The sequence below is a fragment of the Herpailurus yagouaroundi genome, unplaced genomic scaffold, assembly GCF_014898765.1.
Source record: "Herpailurus yagouaroundi ecotype Mexico unplaced genomic scaffold, PumYag 163, whole genome shotgun sequence".
Classification (NCBI taxonomy): domain Eukaryota; kingdom Metazoa; phylum Chordata; class Mammalia; order Carnivora; family Felidae; genus Herpailurus; species Herpailurus yagouaroundi.
The window spans coordinates 42,485,471-42,506,765 of NW_024412404.1; the positions used below are offsets into that span (position 1 = coordinate 42,485,471).

The window sequence follows — 21,295 nt, forward strand, 5'->3', positions numbered from 1 at the left end:
CAAAGGGTGCAGTCCTGCCTCCACAACCGCCCTTGGCCGGCTCTGAGTACGAGTGGTAAATCTATTATTATTTTATTACTGATTTCATCCTCCTTATTTATTTTTATAGTTATTTACTCTGGGTAGGAGACAAGTGAACTTTTCTGTTGACTATATCTATATGCACAAAAGCAACTTCAGTGAATTTATTTTGAATATACTCTCTAATGGGGTGCTTCCCATGCAGATGTAACCCCCAGTGGCCCAAGCCCCGCCCCAGAAATTCTGGAGCTCTCATGCATCTGCATACACACACGTATTATTCCCTGGCATCCTGCCATGCACCCCACTCCCCCGAACACAGAAGCAGCGGGTCCAACACCAAGCCCCTTGCCCAGCCATTCGATCACATGCTCTCTGCCCTGATGTACTGCCCAGCATTGGGATGGAGTGGAGAGCCTCACTACCACACCTGTTAACAGTGAGCACACCAGGAAGCTCAGAGCAAACCCAGGGCAGCCCCTTGGTGGGGGGCAAAGAGACTCACTGCCAACGCACAACCCTGGTAGAAACTGATCTAAATGCCAAGCCCTGTTAGAGACCGTCCCACCTCCGCAGGGAACAACCCTTTAAGCCCAGAGTCATGAGTTGAACCGCCCAACAGAAAAATTTTAAATGGGCATTTACCAAAAAAGAAAGACAAATGGCCAATCCATCCATGAACATATACCCAACCCCATCTGTAAATGAAAAAAGAAATTAGAGCTTTAAGACATTATTTTTTTTTTTAGCTGAATGGCAAAACATTCAAGTGTGGGGAGTCCCAGTGCTGATGAAGCTATGAGGAGCAGATATGACTCATATGCTGTAGGAGGAGCCTGAATTCTTCTAGGAGGGCCATTTGCCAATGTATATTGAAATGAGAAATGCAACCTCTGTGACCCACCAACTCCCCTGCCAGAAATGTATCCTAGGGATAAACTCACAAAAGTGTGTTAAGTTGTATGTTCAGGGCAGTATCCATCAAACTGTTCCAGGATATCCTCGGAATTAAATTCTTTGCAACTACCCCAAGAGCAAGAGCATCTAGGTTGGCCCATAGGAACTTGGTTGAATCAAGGGAGAAGAACAAGGTGCAGAAGAATCCATCCTTTTTTGCATAAATACTCTTAAGGCAGTGCTGGCTTTGTCTAGGAAGGTGCCATTCCTGTACCCTGGCTTTTAGCCATCTGGTTTTAACCCCTTCCCTCAAAGGGCTGGGATCCTGGTGCTGGTTGCCCAACTCACAGAGCACCACAAGTTTCATGGCACCTGAGGAAGGGACAGAAGCCATCCTAGCAAACTCCAAGCAGGCTCTCTGCTGGAGGCGGCCACACATACACGAGCTCCGGGAAAAACACAGACACAAACCCTGTGCACAGGCGCGAGGAGTGCCTCCATTTTATACAAGGTTCTGAGAGGGTGAGGGACTCACCTAAGGTCACACAGCCAGGATGTGGTAGCCTTGGATTCCAACCTCTGTGTTCTTTCCAGCTTGTGGCACAGCCTTGGGCCTTATATTATACCTCCCTGACTCCTGGAAAGCTGAGGGAGCCTGGGAAGCCCAGGGGAAAGGGAGGCAGGGAGGAGCCCGCAGGGGAGGCTGAGCTGAGGGAAGGAGGTAGTGGAGGCAGGTCTCCGCTGGGACAGCCAAGCAAGGCCAGTCAGCGTGCCAAGGCCTCACTCACTACCGAAGTGATGAGAAAAGACATGTCACTACCTATACCCCAATGCCCCCATCCAAGAGTGCTCCCTCATGCTGTCCTCTGCCAGCTGGTGGCCACTGTCCAGGCTCTCGGAAGAAACTCACAGGCTTGTCAGGCTATTCTGAAAGCTTGAAACCTTGTGGAATATGCCCGATGTGGCACTCTCCTTGGCGACCTCTCACCCGTTGACCCTCCAGGACCACACGCCCTCGTCCTTCTGCAGAATCCTGCAGAGGACAGAGGAAACATCCAGTTTCTCTGAGTGCTGAGGGGAGAGAGGGCAAGCATGGAGTTTGGTTCTGTCAGTGGCTGTGACCAACTTCTCTCACCCCTTTGGGCCTCAGTTTCCTCGTCTTTAAAATGTGAAGACAAGTTAAAGGGCAGGGTGGGGATATAGCCACAGGCATCGCCCTCCACTTTTAACATTCTCTGTTTTCTGGGCTTTCCCATGGCTGGGGGAGGTTTAATGGAGGAAAGCTGTGGCAGGCCAGAGCTCAGCCCTGGCTGCCGGCAACCCTAGCTTCCCACATACATACAGGCTGGTCAGCTGGGAGGGGGAGGTGATTTAAACTCAGAGGCTGGGCTTTGTGTCTAGCTCAGTCACCGTGGGCTCTGTGACTTTGGGCCTACAAGCGCTCAGGTTCTGGAGGAGGTCTGGGGTATCAAGCAAACATTCAGCAAGGCTGAGAACAGGCTGCTAGTAGGGGGACCACCACTCTGTCCCCACCCCCAGGCCCTGACAATATCCCCTCGACGTGAATGGAAGTCTCAACAGAGGAACTGAGGGAACAAGAGCAATGTTCTCTGAATTTTAACCACAATTGGAAAGGACCAGTATTGGCCAACCAGAGAACAAGAGAACCAGACTCTCAGAACCAAAAAGGAACCTAAAAGGTCACTGAGCCCTGCCCCATGCTTGCATATATCCAGTGGTGATGGGGAGGTCACAGGAAAGGCAATTCATTCAATCTCTGGGCATCTGACCATCAGAACATTCTTCCTTATGTTGATCTGAATCTACTTCCTGCGCACCCCTGCCCATACCCACTAGCTCTGCCCCTGGGCCACAGAGAACAGAGCAAACTCTCCTAAAGGAGGGCATTTCACACCCGCTCTCCCAGTGCTTCCTCTGCTCCAGGCTAGCCTTCCTACTTCCCCCTGCTGCTACCCGTGACCAGTCCTGGGTCTCCCACCATCCAGGCTGCCTTCCTGGTACCCTGCTCGGACACAGTGTGCACCGGAGCCTGCCCTACCCTTCCAGGTGCAGACGGGGCCGGCCGGACAGCATAGAGGGAAGTAGGCTCCGCCCACCTCCCCTCCCTCTAAACTTCCTACACCCTGAACATCTGTGAGCGTGTTCTAAGAAATGTGAACTCTGTGGATGCATGCCCGCGGTGTGTGGAGAGTGCCTCATACTGCTGACTTCCACTGAGCTGCCCCACAACCCAAACCCAGACACCTCACACTCCTGCTTCCATGAAAACCGACCTCCTGCTGCCTGAACTTGAACCACTGATTTCTTGGATAAAAACCCATTATACTGATGCCTACTCAAGTCCAGTCTTCAAGGTAGTTTTGGAAGCTGGCTTGTTGTCTGAAGCACCCTCTCTCCTTCCTCCTGTGTCACCTATAAATGTGAGCAGGATGACATCAAAAATTCCAAGTCATTGACAAACATTTTTGGTCAGAGTCAGAGAACAGAGCCCTGTGGCACACGCCTAGAGACTTTTCTTCAGGTCAACACTGACATGCTTAGCTTATTTCTGTATGGAGAACAGCAGTGCTCCTGGGTAAATCACAGTTGCATATAACACTTCTATTTTTCAAAGTATAAGAGGAGCTCTCGATACAAGAGAATCATAAAGTTTTTTCACAAAACAAGAAATCCTCTTGTAGATTAAACAAATCATAAACTGACCTGTTTTGCACACCTAGAGTTTCATGAAATCCAGCTAATAAAGAGGCCTACATTTGCTCGGGGCTCACCACGTGCTAGACTCCTGGCTGGGCATTTCAGGCATAAAGGCACATCAGTGATATTGTCACTCCCATTTGGCAAGTAAGGGCACCTTGGGTCCCAGAGGTCACATGACTTGCCTACGGTCACAGATAGAAACCCAGATGCAAGGCCAGGTATGTTGAACTCCAACCATGCTGCCTCTCAGGTGTTTTTAAAGAAGGCTCTACTTGGTGATGTACTTTCTGGGGGCTGAGCCCAGAGCTCAATCCCAGGCTACCGGTGGGCTCCCAAGATCCTCCCTGTAATTAGACCAGAAACACAGCTGACCTTGGGAAACAGATAGAAGACCCAGGATTTTGGTGGAATTGGCCCCCAGTCCCAGGATCTCTTCCTCTAGTGAGCACAATTCCTGCCGGGGCCCCAGCCACTTTTTGGAACCCAGCAGCAACTCAGGCCCGCTTCTGTCCAGAGTCTACCCACAAAGCAGGCGCTGCCCCGAAGTTCAGGAGACAGGGGCATACCTACATCCCACCCTAACTACCTATCAAATGATATCACAATAAGAATAGGGAGCTGCCTTCATGGGGTTGTGGCAAAGATCCCAAAACACCTGGCTCCCTCCCACCACTGAGCCTTTGCCAAATGCTGCTCCTTCTGCCTGGAATACCCTTCTCTCTCCTTCCAAATCTGCTGAGCTGCCTCCTGTTCATGCTTCAGAGCATCCTGTTCCTTTCCAGGCAGTTCCTGATTTCAGGCAGATAGCTACAGGCCACCCTCGTTAATGCCGGTTGTCCCAGCCAGTCTGTAAGTATCTCCTCTCCAGGAATAGAATTGTTTTGATTCACTCAGGAACCTGCGGCACCTGACATGGAGCTTGGCACCCGGTGGGTCCTTTTCATTGCATGAATGAAAGAAGATCACTTGAGAAAGTGGACATTGGTAGGCTTTTCACAAAGCCAGCACAGCTGATCGAGTGCAAGGGGCTTGCATGGTCACCATTGGGTAACCAGGAGATGCTGCTCAGAGGAGGCTGGGGGGCAGGAGGTAGGGAGAAGCGGAGAGTGCAGAAGTGACCAAGGGATGAATCCTGTTCCTTCCAAAGATGTCCTGTGGCTAATCTGTCATCCTGACAGGTCCACACCCATTGCAGATGACCACATCTAATGAATTACCCAGGGGGCTGCGGGTGGAGGAGGGGCAGGAAGGGGGCATCACCTCCCTAGAACCAAGGAAACTTGGCCCTCGGCAGCTACTATATGTCATCAGCTGTATCATGAAAGTGATGGCTTTGGGGCGGTGGCAAATGAAGCCTGGGCCACTCACTCACTCAGGGGAGGGGCGGACAGAATGCCTGCAGTTCCTTGGGCCCTCATCTTCTGCTTCCCCCAGCCCAGAATGCTCACTGCTTCCTATCTCCCTTCTCACCTCCTACCCCCCTTCAAGGCCCTTCCCTCTGACCACTCTACTAAAATGGAGCCTCTATGGTGGGAGTGGGCAAAGACAATGTGCTTTGGAATTAGACACGTGAGTTCAAGCCCAGCTTCACCACCTATACATAAGCTGCCTGGTGCTGGGCAAGCAACATAACCAATCTGAGCCTCAGTCCTGTATTTGTAAAATGAACCTCACAGAGTCGCTATGAAAACTGAAAGGGGTCATGGATACAAAACCTGTAGCATAGAGCCTGGCACACAGATTTTCTGGTACCTAATTCTGCGGGACCTGAGAATTATCTTTCCACACGAGGAAGTGTTCTCTTTAACCCTAAACTGTGAGGTTTTTGAGGGTCACCTCTGCATAGTCCTTGGAGAGAGAGGGCAGTGTGGAAAAGCATGGGCCCAGGACTGAATTCTAGGTCTAGGTCTGTCACACACTGTCTCATGTGACCGTGGGCAAATATTCCTGTGCCCGCTGGAGCCTCTGTTTTCTTGTCTGTAAAATGCAGATAACAAGAGTGGATGGTAACAGTCCTGTGTTGTAGAGGGTCTGGTGTGAGGCTTAAGTGAAGGCTTATGCGTACAGAGTTTTTGCACAGTCCCTGGCAAAGAATTCAACACATGCTAGAGACCGTGGTCACCACCCTGGCTGGGCCCCGCAGAGTGCACAAGGGCACTGGCAATTCTTTGGGGAGTGAGGGAAGGCAGTCTTCCTAACAAGATGCTACAGACCTCTGTTTCTCCATTTGGAGTAAGACGGGAGCAGCCAGGCTGATACCTCCTCACCTAGGTAGTCACAGTCAGTAGCAAGGGGAAGTTAGTGCTAAGGACAGAGAGCTAGTGAGGTAGGGACAGCACCAGGTCCCAAGTCCGCTGAAGGAACAAGAGGCCATTCTCCACACCTGGGAGTTCTTCCTGATGATTCATGGACAACATTCTCAGGTCTAAGAACAACATTCTCACGTTGCAAGTCCGGTGAGCGATTTTACTGCCACTCCTCAAACGAGCTTCCCCCAGCTCATTAAAGCCGGCAGGCCAGCAGCTCAGAACTTGGTCAGCTTTGAAGCATCGCCCTCCCTGGGGGGAGGCCCTGAGATAACCCAGCCTAACATTTTAATAAAAGCAAGATGATTCCTGGTCTCCAATTAAAGTCAGGCTGCCTGGCCTTCCAGCTTTCCCAGCTTCGAGAGCTCAACCTGGCCAAGAGAGGTAGGTTGGAGAAGCCAGAATGCATCTCATCACTCAGATATTCCACTTCAGGGGCAGGGGGCCCCTCCCGGGCTGAGAGGCTGCCCGGAGCCCAAGGGCAGGGCCACTGCTGCAGCCAATGGGCTATTCAATGCAAGTGTCTATCTTCATTTAAGGCAGAGGATGAAGTGTCTCTTCCTGCGACTCTGCCTGTTGGGTCTTGTGAGAACAAAGAGTGTTTCTGCCCTGCACTTCCTCGCCCATCCCCAGCTCCCCACCAGCCCAAGTCACAGTTGGACCGTTGCTTGGGTGAGCCATGCATATACCCGTGCATTAATTTACTTCCTAGGTGAAGGGTGCCGTCACAGCATCTGCCGCCACATATGGAATACACACACACTTTCTTTCCTCAGTGGTGCAGTCACCCGTTACAGCTCATGCTGTCTAGATAGTTCTTCCCCCTTTTGAAGTCTCCACCACATCTTTTGCCCACTGAGTGGGAAGTTCCATGCTGCCGGGTTCTTATTTTCTTAACACAGTGGAAATATTTGGCCTTTTCCATAATATTTAGGTCTCTTGATACAATACATAGACAGTACTTTTTTTCTTATGTTGTGTTTTCAAGGAACTGTTTATTTAATGGCGATCTGTAGGATACCACACATGGCTATGGGCAGCCAGCCCTGTAGGTGGGGGTAGGGGGAGAGCAGAGGAACCATCTAGAATGTTGTGCTCCCAACCCACTTCTGGGACACACACAGGCAACCAGTCTTCTCTAAAGGGCATAATTTATTATGTCTCTTTTAAGTTAAAGAGGCTCTCCGGGTTACTCTCCCAAGAACCCCCATCCCGAAAAGCAATAAATGAGACTAAAATGAACATATGTGAGGGTAAGAAGGTAATGCCACTTTTAAAAGGAAGGATTGTTTGTTTTTTTAAATAGGTCTGGTTCTAGCCTTTGAAGATGATGGATTAACATGTAATCCTGTGTCAGCCCCCCAACAAGTATTTACTGAGCACCTGCTAAGTGCAAAGCTCCGTGGAGGAAGGCAGGGGAGGGTGGAGAGGGGGGACAGACCCCACCAAGAAGAAAGACAAGGAAGGCCCTCATTGCTGCCCTCCCAGAGCTCACAGTGGAATTGGAGAAGTCAAGCAAACAGGTAACATGAATCTAACATAGGACCTCAAGCCACGTTTATGCCGTGCTGGAACGAGGCAAGGTGTAGGACTTCAGTAACAGTCCATCCCACAGCATAGGTGTCATGGAATAGTTATGATTCATTAGCAGTTGAACAGTTCAAGCCAAAATTTGGATAGTATTACATTGGATGCTTTTTCCTATAATTATCCCCAGCAAACAAGCCCAACTTATTTCCGTTTGCCAACAAGGCTACAGGCCACAATTTAAACAGAGCTAAATCCCAAACCTGGCTTCTGTGATGGGCGTAACATCCGGGGAAGGTCTGCAGCCCCAGCCCCAACTGCAGATGCAGGTGAAGTAATGCCTTTCAAGGGCCATTCCTGGAGTAAAACACAAGAATGGCCAGTGAGGGTTCGAGGCTTGAGCAAAGGGGGGGAAACAAGATAAGAGGGGCTTACTTCAGATTAAGTTGAAAAACAAAGGAGGTTTAGTTTTGAAAAGCTAGCTGAGTTCTTAAGATAATGAAGGAAGGTTTTAGGTTTCCAGTCCCATTAGTGAGAACTGGGTAGGGAATTATAAAAAGAACTTTCATTCCAGTCAAGGAAGCCAGGCCAGGAAGGAATAATACAAAGACATTAATATTCACTGTCTTCCAACTTAGGTTGGACGGGTCCTTGGAGAGAAGCGTCAACAGCCTCGAAGGTCCTCTCTGGAAGGGATAAAGGGAAATGACTAAGACTTCTGGATAATACCAAGTGTTGATGAGGGTGGTAGAAGGATGAGAACCCTGGTTCATTGCTGGTAGGTGTATAAACGGTATAGATGTTCTGGAAGCAATATGGTAGTATTTGCTTAAACTCAGTCTGTGTGTGCCTACCCTGTGCTCTAGCAATCCCACTCCTGGGTACACACGCTGGGGAAGTGTCTGTCATTTGTAAGGGCTGCAGCAATGCCTGCACTGGGGAGTGTTGGAGGCAACCTCAGTGTCCATTAAGAGGGGAAGCAAATAAGTAACATGTGGTAGAGGCAAGCACGGAACACTAGGCAGCAGTCAGAAGCAATACAGCAGAGGCATACAACAATGGAAACAGATCTCATAATCATAGTATGGAGTAAAAAGGGAATTTATCAAATAAAATCAACGGCACAATACACATGTAGATTACACAGACACAACCAACACAACCTATTTTCTAAGGATACACGGGTTTATATTAAACAGGCTGGATGGATGTATAAGGGGGAAAAAAGATAGGAGTGGGGATTAGGGATGAAGGAGAAAAATAAAAATAAAACAGGAGATGGGCTTTGCAATAGCGATGTCACAAATTGAAAAATATGATGAAATTAACTTGCTACACCTGGAATCTGAAAAACTAGCATGGGATGTACTCTTTGGGGAGGGAAAGGACACAGACAGGGCAAGATCAGCAAACACTGATGGAGTGTTACACTCAAGGTCCACCACAGCCCTGGTCTTAAGGAGCTTGTCATCTAGTAAGTTGCCTGGGACTCAAGAAGAGGACCGTGGCTATCCTCTCCTTATCCCGCATGTCTGGGACGGTGCCTCACACATGCCTGCTCAATTAACCTTGCCAAGGAAACAAACACATACACCAGTAATTATTACAAGGTAGGAGTGGAGGAAGCCTGTCTGCCTCGGATGGGTCTGGAAGGCCCTTTATAAGACACATCTGAGATGAGCCGTGAGGGGTTTTAACACGTGAGGAACGTGTCCCAGGCAGTAAAAACTGCCAGGGAAAAGGTGCAGAGAGAGACGCTGAGTGACCCAAAGGTGATTGCTCTGGTCCAGGCTGTCTGTGGTGCCCTGCAGAAGCCCGTCTAGGCTGCCACGTGGCCTGGGATTGTTGTGATGGGGAGAGGGGTGCAAAGTGGAGATGACAACCTAATGGACCCACGAGACTGGGCGGAAGCAGGCGCTGGGCACTCACCCCCCAGCACTGGGCTCATCTTCAGAAGCTCTTGGAAAGCTTTGAAAAAGACATGAACTTTGGGTCCCACTCCCATGCCAAGCTCACTGAATATGGAATCAGCCTCCAGGCTTAGGGCAGGCGAGCCCTAAGGAGGGATTTCATCGCCAGCTTCCCAGCAGATGTGGAAACCACCCATCAACAGAACACACAATACAAATGAACATCAGGGGGAGGAGAAGTCAAAAGTCACTCCTGGGTTTTGACTCTAGCGACTCGAAAAAATGGTAGTGCTGTTAATTTAAATACCAGGGAGTCAGGGAGTAGAGGAAAGTGGGGAGGGAGGGAGGAACTGCCCTTAGTGAGAAGATGCTGGCTGGCTGGGGACAGAAGTTCCTGCTAGAGACACAAGTCTGCCCAGTGGTCAGAGATTAAGTGGAAAAGAAGGTCCAGAACCAGAGCTCAGAGAGAAGAAATGGAAGCACAAAGATGAGTTATTGGACAGAGCTTGGGAAAACATCTTTGGGAAGTAGGAAAGGGTTGTCGAAGGAGGTAACAGAGATGATAAGAAGTAGCGGAAAACCAGCACAGACAAGCGCCAGGGAGCCAAATTTCCCCTTGTAGCTGCAGTGGAATCACATCCTTCTGGTGCTAACTTCACTCTCTGGGTCCATCCTCCTGACTACAAATCCCCTAGTGAGGCTGCAGTTTACAGAGGCTTAATCTTGGAGCATAACGGAGTAGGTCTTGAAAGCAGCCACACAGCTAGCACCCCATCCTCCCCTGTTACACTGCAGGTGGACTGGTCTGGACGCCAGACACCGACACTGACTTGTCTTTTATTTCTCTTTTATGCCAGTTTGGTGGTTCTCATGCTACACAGATTCGCGTACAAAGCGCCCTTGACACTGAACTGGATGGGCAATTTAAGAGACGTTCCAAGGTAATTTTGACCCTCCTTGCTGAATTGAGAACCTGAGCCACACGTCAGCCGAGGCTGCACCGCACTGCCATCGCCTCCCAACTGGTCTTCCAGGTTTCTCCCGTCTCTGGAGTCTAATCGATCCGTTGCACCTCGTGTGGGGCTGCATCTTTAAACACACCCTGGGTCATGTCAAGCAACACCTCCAGGGCCTCCACGTGCTTGCAGGGAAGTCTGAACTCGCAGCAGGACATTCCAGCCCTGTACCTCAGCCCAGCTTTACTCATACCCCAGTCTCTCCCCATGCCCCAAGTTCCCACGCTGGGGCTCCTCTCTGCTCCCCATCAGCTGTCACCTGCTCTATCGCTGCCTCCCCAGGGAGACCTTGTCTTTCCCTCCTTCCTCCTTTAGTACCCCAAGGATTAAGAGCACAAGCCCGGAAGACAAGGGTGCCTGGCTCTGACTCCCAGCCCCACCAATCGCGGGTTCTAACACCCTGGCTAAGACTCTTTCTTCTTTGGTTTGATGGGGATGAGTTAATATCTACTTCACACAGTGGTTGTAGGGACTAAATGAGACAGTTTTCAAAAAGCACTCAACAGTGCCAGGCACATAGTAAGCCATCCATTAAAACAGACAAACACATGCTCACGGGTGCATACACATGCACATTCACTCATGCACACATCTGCTTTTGTATCTCCACAGAGAATTCACATCATACTATTTAGCCACCCATGTGGGGGCCTCTCTCTTACCCTGTGGTTCTACAAGGACAAGGACTCAGTCTTGGTGTTAATCCCCACTACCCCATCCAGTCCTTCCATCCCACTGAAGCCCTAATTTCCTAGCAGAGGCTAATTTGTCAAGCAATATGGAGCCACTGAGGGTTTTTTTTTTTTTTAATAATTTTTTGTAATGTTTATTTTTGACACAGAGAGAGAGAGGCAGCATGAGCAGGGCAGGGGCAGAGAGAGGGGGAGACACAGAATCTGAAGCAGGCTCCAGGCTCTGAGCTCTCAGCGCAGAGCCTGATGCGGGGCTCAAACCCACGAACCGTGAGATCACGATCTGAGCCTAAGTCGGACTGAGCCACCCAGACACCCCGCCACTGAGGGTTTTTAAACAAGAAAGTGACCCAACCAAAGCAATACCAAGAGATGTTAACTGTGGCACGGGCCAGGATGATTAGGAGTTGGGACTATAAGCCATTTGGGAGCTCCTAGGGTCCAGGGCTGAAGGCCTGGGCTGGAATGGTGGCTGAAGTAGTGTGAAGAAAGCCAGGTGCAGCAGCAGTGAGGTCTACTCCAAAGGAAGCAACCAGAACCCTCTTGACGCTACAGTCTTCCTAATGTACAATAAACTCCACCAAGGCATTGAACAGGTAAGCTCCATTCCCAGTTGGGGCTCACTCAAAGGGTGAATTTGCATCTAATTACCACCTCTGCTATTTCAAGGGTCACTCAATCAAATTCTGTGCTGTAATCAAACCTACGCTCAGATGCTCCTGCCTTTTTTGAAACCTTTCCAAATTCAGAATTAGGCCAGACTTCTGTACCAAAGAACCAAGACACCTGGTCCTGAGCTTTCTTTTTATATTTTTAATTTTTATTAAGTTACTTTTTAAATTTTGAAATTGTGTTATTGTGTTTTTACTTGGAAAATTTTTAGGGGATGCCTGGGTGGCTTAGTCGGCTAAGCGTCTGACTTCAGTTCAGGTCATATCATGGTTCATGAGTTTGAGACCCGCGTTGGGCTCTGTGCTGACAGCTCAGAGCCTGGAGCCTTCCAATAGCATTTGCTCACTTCATGTCTCTGTGTCACATTTTGGTAATTCTCACAATATTTTAAACTTTTCATTATTATTATTATTATTATTATATTATTAAATTTGTTATGTGATATTATCTGTGATCAGTGATTATGCTCGCTAAAAGCTTGGATGATGTTTAGCATTTTTTAGCAATATTTTTAAATTAAGGTACATACATTGGTTTTTTTTTTTTTTAGACATAATGCTATTGCACACTTAATAGACTACAATATAATGTCAATGTAACTTTTACACGCACTGGAAAACCCAAACATTCATTTGACTCACTTTATTGAGATCTTTGCTTATTGCTGTGGTCTGGAACCAAACCTACAATATCTCCAAGGTTCGCCTGTAAAAGTTATGTGAATGTGGTCTCTCTCTGAAAATATCTTATTGTACTGTACTCACCCTTCTCATGATGTGAGATGAGAAAATGCTTACATGGTGAGATGAAGTGAGGTGAATGAGGTACTCATTGTGACGTGATGTTACAATACTTACTGACCTTCTGATCTTATGTCGGAAGGAGGATCATCTCCATCTCCTACAGTTAACTTCAAGTAACTGAATCCACAGTAAGAGAAACTCCAGGTAAGGAAAGACTCCTGCACACCATACTTCTTTATCTATCCTCTTCTCCTGTATTTGTGTTATTCCAAATTTCCAGTCGAAATTCACAGAATATTCCAGGTCTCTGGAATATCTCATCCCAGGCACATAGTAGGACCGTGTTTCCTCTCGACAACTTGAAGCTGGGTGTGACCAGATTTTTTGGCCAGTAAAATGTGTTGCTTGCAGATGTATTTTTTTTTAAACTGAAGTATATAATCCATATACCATTAAATTCACCATTTGAAAAGTGTATAATTCGGTATTTTTAGTACATTCGCAGAGTTATGTGACCATCGCCACTACCTACTTGCTGAATACCTTCATCATCCCAAAAAGAAACTGCATAACCATTAGCAGTCATATCTCATTCCCCTTTACCCCCAACCTCTGGAGACTACTGATCTACTTTCTGTTTCTCTGGATTTGTCTACTCTGGGCATTTCATATTAGTAGAATCACACACTACGTGGTCTCTTGTGTCTGGCTTCTTTCAATTAGCATACTGTTTTCCAGGTTCATCCACGCTGAAGTACGAATTAGTGCTCCATTCCTTTTTGTGGCTTAATAATGTTCCACGGAGAGAAGTATTCAATTGCCACTGGGGTGTCTGGGTGGCTCGGTCGGTTAAGCATCCACCTCTTGATTTCGGCTTGGGTCATGATCTCATGGCTCATGGGTTCAAGCCCTGCCTTGGGCTCTGCACTGATGATGTGGAGCCTGCTTGGGATTCTCTCTCCCTCTCTCTCTGCCCCTCCGCTGCATTCACTCTCTCACTCTCAAAATAAAAATATACTTAAATAATAATAATGATAATAATAATAGCCACTGCCAGACACTGCTGCACTCCCTTTCCCTGCCCGAGAGACTGTGCAAACACTCTGAAGCCTTTGTCAGCCTCAGACCCGAATTGCCTACAATGAGCAGAGATCCCTATTCCTTCCAAAGGACAGGGAGTATAAGCAAGAAATAAAACTTCAGGGCTGTTTGTTCTGGTAGCGTAACCCATCCCGTCCTGACCGTTATGCCAATTTTCACTCTTATAAATACACAGCAATAAAAATCCTCGCACATGTCTTTCTGTGTGCATTTGGGAGAGTTTCTCTAGACCCTGAGTCTAGGGTATCCACCTAGCAGTGGAACTACTAGGTCACAGGATATGCACACTTTCAACTTTATTAAATTACTAAACTTAGTAATTTAAATATTGCTAAATTCTTTTCCCAAGTGGTTGAACCAAGTAACAATTCCACCAGCAGCATAACCGCGTTCCCACTTCCCCATAGTCTAACCAACACTTGGTATTGTTAAGACTTTTAATCCCGTACTTTCCAACGGGGAAGCGCGTAATCTCTTGAACAAAACCACTAACTACACTCAAGGGTATAGAATATACCAAATATTATGCTTAGAAAGTCCTTTATGTTGCATTTTTTGTTTTTAAATATTATTTTAGCCTGATACCCAACCATAGGTTGGAAAAAAATGCAAGATAATAACAATATTCTTGAATTGATTCCACAAACATCAGGAATCCACGAGGGCCTTCATTGTAAACATCACTTCTCATTGTAAGGATTTAGATACAGATGGAATAGGAGAATGGATTAAATGTGGACTGACCTACCCAACATAAACCCCAAATTCTCTTACCCATCAATGTCTCTTCAATAATTTATCCTCCAAAAATAGTAGCCGCAATTCCCAAAAAAATGTATATGCATGTTTAGGGCAGCACTGTTTACAATAGCAAAAAAGAAAAAAAAAGTTGGACACAACCCAAATGTTCATTAATGGGGGATAGGTTTTAGAAATTATAATTTCTTGCTACCTGCATGGGAACTGCATTGAAGGTAAGATGATACATTTCCATACGGTTTAGGAGAGTTTCAGGTGTGATTTTATTACTTGCAGCTCAACACCCCCTCACAGACTCACCAGTTGTGCAGTGGTCCAGCTCTAGCTAGAGGAGACAAACACAATCTGGCTCCACATGCAGAGCCCTCCTCCAGAGCACTCTGGCAACTTCCCCATCAGCTGTCCCCAAGAGAGAAGTCCCATGACCCTGCTTCTCGAGGGAAGAAGCTGACCAGGAGCCCGGCAACTTTCACCAGAACTTGGTAAGGGGGCTGGGGAGTTAGTCAACATTAAAAACAAATAAAGATTCTTTTATCCTCTCTCCCCATCCCCTCCCGGAAAGAGAGTCTCTGGGGGACTCTGGGATCAGTAAAGGCTTTGCACAGTTTCCACCCTTCCCCCAAGTCACTGACCAGGCCAGAGGAAGTAACGGGAATAAACCACAAGCAAGTTCAACATTTTCCTACAAGACCCAGCCTCAGCCAGTTTCAAGGTGCTATGGCGGGGAGAAAATCCACATGCTACACAGGGTGGGGAGAGGAAATGCTCCAGTGGAAGCTGCACTCGGGACCATGGGCCAGCCCTGCCAAGGCCACTGTGAGGGTTTATGCCCAGGGCTCCTCAGCCACCACGGGGAATGAACCAAGCTCGCCCTACAAGCCATCCAAAGGGCTGACAGTGGATGAACCTTGAAACCATTATGCTAGTGAAAGATGCCCATCACCAAAGACCACACGGAACAGGCAAATCCACAAGGAGAGAAAATAAATTTGTGGTTTCTGAGGGCTGGGGACCAACTGGAGGAGGGGGGTTTGTAGGTGACGGCTAAAGAATTCTTGCTTTTGGCGGTCACGAAAATGTTCTGAAATTGACTGTGGTGGTGGTTGCACAACCCTATGAATATGCTGAATGCCACTAAATTATACACTTTAAATGGGTCAGTTGAATGGTATGAGAATTTTATCTCAATAAAGCTGTCCCCAAAAGGGAGGGGGGCTAACAGCACCAATGGGGTGCTGTCTGCCACCATCACCCAGGGAGCTCAGCCAGGACGCCAAGCTCCCACTGTTGCCTGTGATGTTGCCATTAATACCGCTTCTATAACTGCCACCAACTCTAGGAATGTGTGCTACTTTTATTATCTTCATTTTACAGATGAGGCAACTGAAGCCTGGGAGATTAAATAATTCCCCCAAAGTCACATGGCTTGTAGGGGATCTGACTCACCTGTAACTACTGTAGTATTCCACATCCTAATCCAAGTCAGCAGAGAGCCAAACACATCCACAAGGGTTAACACCGTATTAGATAACACCTCATACCAACAGCGTTGGGGCTGGGAAGTTATCAGATAATGGCTTTTGAAAATTTGTGCTGCTCAGGCTGCCTTGCATGAGTCCACCTGCTTCCCGGGGTCCACCCTGGCTGATGCTGGGGATATGCGGGTGGGGCAGAGGTGGCCCTTTAAGGTTCTCTGCTGGCTGGAACTATCTGCTTCCCAAGAGCTGATTGGAGTCATGCAGCTGGTTGGGTACAAGGGGGCCCTCTCCCACCCACTCAGGGACCAAAGAATATTGAGCCCTGTGAGTAAATCCCAAATGTCCCCCACACAGACTCACATCTGGGACTGCAGATTCCGTGGGATTTCCCACTGTACTGACGTGAGCTCTCGTGGATGAGAACGGCCAGACAATCCCAGTGGCCCCACTGCCTCTGTCTGCCAAGAACTCGCACTGACGAAATCTCTATCTTCTATTCCTTCCAGGAATCCAGCCCCTGCCCATCCCTGCTAGAGGGTAAATCACGTAACAGATAACACTGACAGGTTTGCAATGCCCCATATGTCCACACATCTGGATGTGTAACCTCCTTACTGCAAACAGGAGGGAGACTGGCTCTTGAGGGATTAAATGTAGGTGTAAGTTTCCTTATCTGAGTACACTTTCCACAGCACCCTGTCTCTGAGGCCCAGGGGAGTGACCTCAGGGACTTCTCTCGCTTCCTCCATCCTTCCCTGGTTTTTTGCCAGACCTCCTCCATCTCCACTCTGCTGCGGCCACAACAACTTGTTCCCAGAGCTGGGTCCCCCGGCACGCCTCCACCAGCCATGTAGCCCCGCGGCCAGCCTTCCTGCCCCCCGTGCTTCTTCCTCACGGCCTCCACGGAAGCTGGAAGGGAGGTTTCCAGAGCAAGTTTCCCAGAGGGATAGGAAGGCCTCTCCTGCACAGCCAGAGCCACAGCAGAATCCCAGCTCCCAGGTCACCCTTCTCAGGTCAAAGAGGCAGGAGAAGGTGGGAGTTAAAAAGCTGGTCAGATCTCAGCTCTGCCACTAACCTGTATCACCTTTGAGTAAGTGACTTACCCTGATTCCCCGTCTCCTTACCTATAAAATGGGAGTAACCCGATCCTTCTTTTGTGAGAAGGAGGGGAGGTCTGTGGGAACCTGTCTGACAGAAGAGGCACTGGAGAAAAGGATGAAAGGTAGCTACTGGAAGGTATATGTGATGATCTATGGGACGATTTTATGCCATCTAAGTATTCTTGGATCCCCTAACCTGACCACAAGGACCTCTCAAGGATAAAAGATGGCCCAGGAATATGCCCGATGAACAATGATCCAACAGCCTGTACAATGCACAAAACATACCACGCCCAAACACACTCGTAAACACACACATATACCTATATACACAAACATCTGCCAACACACACACACACACACACACACACACACACACTACACATCTCCAAATACATATGCACTCCACACTCAAACACACACACATGCCCACACACACACTCCTTATCTCCCTTTATTCTTCTGAACCAGTCTTGCCAAAATTTTGAATACTGTCACAAGAGGTTTTAATGTTCATAATGTCCAAATCCCTTCCAAGTAGCCAGACTACAACAGATCCAACCAGCCAGATACAAACAGGAATTTGACAACAAACCCCAGAGTGTTCTGCTCACACGTGTCCCGTGGCACCTGGCACAAAGGCCCCCAACCTTGTTTCCTCAGACGCTTACACTGCCCCTCCCAGCCTCACCTTTATGGATAAAGATATTTGATTTCTATTTATCCCTAAGTCCCTTGTTTGTTTCTTTCTTTCCTGGGGCAAGTCCATATAAGGTCAGATTCCCACGTTTCCAAGGCCAAGCTTCTCTCCCCGGTGTTTGCACTGAGCTCCCTCTCTGATGAAGCTGTTGTACTGGTAAGTATTCTTCAGCCCTGTCCACTCTGACTCACTCCAGAAACTGCCCTTTTTAAAAATTTTTTTTAATGTTTATTTATTTTTGAGAGAGAGAAACAGAGTGCGAGTGGGGGAGGGGCATAGAGAGAGGGAGACACAGAAACCGAAGCAGGCTCCAGGCTCTGAGCTGGCAGCACAGAGCCTGACGCGGGGCTCAAACCCACAAACCGTAAGATCATGACCTGAGCTGAAGTCGAAGGCTTAACTGACTGAGCCACCCAGGCGCCCCAAAACTGCCCTCTTATTAGCTAAAAAGACCTGCATCAAACAAGGACCTTTTCTGACTCCTCTATAAAAGAAGCCCAGAAATCTCCAGAAACACAGCATGGCCTGGGGGACTGTGTCACAGACAGAGGTGTCCAGTCCTAGCTCCACCACGTGCTATAGCAGAAGTTTGCTATACTAGTTTTGGTTCAAAGCAGACTCTAAGACAAGGCCATGAGTGCAGCCTGCCTGTTAGGGAGAGGTTTCCAGAAGCCCCAGGTGAGGAGGAACAGAAAGCGAGACCAGGAAAGGACAAAGGCCAATAAAGGTTGTGCTAATGAGTAGGTTACTGCTGTGGGCATCTGAGGCTTCGTACTGCTGGGGATCTCCTGATGTTCTGGCTGGAACTCACCTCAGAATCCTCCCAGGGAAGGGCAGGCAGTGGAGACATCAACTCCTGCCCCCACAGCTTGAGGGCAACCCCCTGGGATGATAACTCGCCCCCACCCCTTCCCCTGCCCTTCCTCAAGTGTACCTGCTGGGGTCGAGCAAGCTTCCATGGTACCGCAGGCTGGAGAAAGCCCTCACACAAAGAGGTGAGGTGGGGAACTGTCAGGGTCCTCGAAACTACAGGAATCAGTGGCAGGTGAACTCAGGTGAGCCCAGGGGGTACAAGGTGGGGCACCCACAGAAGCCAAGTGCCTTTCTGAGCCTTTCCTCATCTGTGGAACAGGCAGGAGACCCATACTGCTTCCTCGAGGGTCCCTCAGCAGCAGAGATTAAGGTTGTGAGCTCAGCAACCTGGTACCAGCAGAAAGTACTCCGCAAGGGCAGCCGTGCGGCCATAAACACCCAGAGCTGCTCATCACGGAGGAGATGCAGCGAAGAGTGCAATATAAGGTTCCCAGCCAGAAAACTCAGCCTGGACTGACCATCCTCCCGGTCCCCTTGCTAAGCCTTGAGACAGTACAAGCGGCCACCATGGGGAGTGACCACTGGATACCTTATGCTGTGTCGGGTTCTCATTAGTGACCCTACAGGGAGGGCATGGACACCGTTGGCTGAGGAAACTGAGCTGAGGGGTGGAGCTACTCATTCACAGACACTCAGCTAGGAAATGTGGGAGTCGGCATTCAATCACCTGCTGATGTGAATCTTCACACTCCACTTTCTCTAGAACACACCACAAGCTCCAGCCAAGATGCCTCTGTCACAAACACCATGGGCCTCTCACAGCTTCTAAATATATATCCAGCAGGTCCCAGAGGTTCTGGGCTGATGGGACGCAGACTCCACCTGCTGTGCCCTCTCAGATGACAACAGTGACACTCGGGGTAGCACTAACTCTCTCCAGGGCATGGTTCTAAGTGCTTTCATCATCATGATCTCATGGAATCCTCCCAGCAATGAGGAAGGCACTGTTACTATCCCCATATCACAGAACAGGAAACTGAAGCAGAGGAGTTAAGTGACTTGCGCAAGGCAGAGTTTGGCAGAGCTAAAATAAATGGCTGAGCTAAAATTTGAACTTAGGCGATCTGGTTCTGAAGCTCTTGCTCTCAATGACTTTCTACTTTCCTTTCCTCCTACCCATTCTCTTCACTGTCTATTAGAAGGTGACATCCCCAGATGTTGGCAATGAAACTGCAGCTGACCTCTCTCCTTAGACAAGAATTGACAAAGGCAGCATGGAGAAGACGGGACCCCATGCCCAGGCAGGGCACCTCTCTTAAAGGATCAGGCTCCTGGGGAGACAGTGCAAATGCTCCATCCTGGGTGGGGGTCTCTTTACTGGGGGGTTGGTGTCTCCACTATGACGCCTGGCACTGTAGCCCAACACAACTGGGATCGAGTGCTTTTGTTTTTTCTTTTGCAGAATGATGACTTTGTGGTCTAGATACTCTAATGGGGGTTCCCAGCATAATCTTTCCAAAAGGAAGGACAAATTCAAGAGAAAGCCAAAGATAACAAGAGTTTCCCAGAGTATGGAGCCAGGGGGAAGCCAAAGCAAGCTGGCCCATGGGGAGGTTGCAGAGATCATATGGAAGAACATCTTGGGGCTCGCACATGAGCAGAGATAACTAGTCAACCCCAGAGAGGGATCTGCCCACAGCTGAAGGCAGTCCTTGGCCACAGACATGATCTTTCCATTTCTTACATTACATCAGCAGAACCACTGCCAAATAGAATAGAAATCCCAGCTCTCTGTTTTCATGCCTCCATCCTGCTATATAACCAGTTCTACCGCCACTCCCAGCCCCTCAAGTGTAAGTTCTGAATGCGGGCTAGAAACAAAGCCAAGCAAATTAGCACAGCCACATAGAAGTCAGGTTAGGAGGAGAGTCATTCTGTCAGCTCTTGGATATGTACACGTGAATGATTCTTTTAGGAGATGTCCTGCTTTATCTGCCAGTGGGAGCACACGCTATTCCATTCATCAAGCTCTTCCTCTGTACCTGGCACCCTTTTGAAGGCTTTATATTTATTAACCTACTTAATCCTCACTACCAGCCTGAGAGATGCTTTTATTATCCACGTTGTACAGATGAGAAAACTGAGGCGTGGAAAGCTTCAGTACCTCCCCCAAAGGCACAGAGCTCTTGATTGGCAAAGGTGGGATTCAAACGTGGCAGACTGGCTTCAGTGACTTCACTCTAGCTGCCTGTGTAGCACTGGTCATAATTCCTCTACTGTGACAGACATACTATTACCTGATTTACAGAGAAGGAAATAGAGGCTCAGAGTTATCCAAGGTCACCAGCTGAGTGGCCGAGCCAGGAGCTGAACTGATGTCAGATTCAAGCTTGAGTCTATGGCCACCATGAGGACCTACCTCACTGCAGGGCAGGAGGGGACAGTGCCAGTGGGTGGCCAAGAGGCCAGTGCTGGGCAAGAGGCCACACCAGCTGGCTAGCAAGGCAGGCTCTGTAGGGCAAAGCCAATGGTCCCCCAATGTCCCGTGCCATTATACCCAGAAGGGGCAGGGCCAAGAGAGAGCCAGCCACTGTTGACAGACTGGTAGCTGACAGAGGTGATGTAGCCAACAGCTGCTGTTTATTTTGAGGCCCAGAAGCAGGGAGCAGACTGGTTAGGACCCACCTCCTTCCAACAATAAACTCAACGGGGCAGGGTGGGGAGGTGCCCCTCCTCCTAGCTAAAGCACCAGCCCAGCCACCTGCTGGGCTTTGCAGACAGCAGAATGGTCTAGGTGTCAGAAACATCTTGCCAGACACTCTAATCTGGCCTCCACCAA

The 21,295-nt window shown here is 48.7% G+C and overlaps 1 protein-coding gene across 6 annotated transcripts in view; it reads right to left on the reverse strand.

The window, feature by feature from the left end:
• Positions 1-21,295, reverse strand: part of SH3PXD2A (SH3 and PX domains 2A) — a 243,574-nt gene that overhangs the window by 208,475 nt on the left and 13,804 nt on the right. For 2 of the 6 annotated variants that reach the window (XM_040486336.1, XM_040486337.1), the window contains exon 2: positions 7,736-7,829. The exons of the other annotated variants lie outside the window; for them this stretch is intronic. The gene's annotated coding sequence lies outside the window, so the exon portion shown is untranslated. The remainder of the gene's footprint in view (positions 1-7,735; positions 7,830-21,295) is intronic. 6 annotated transcript variants of the gene reach the window in all.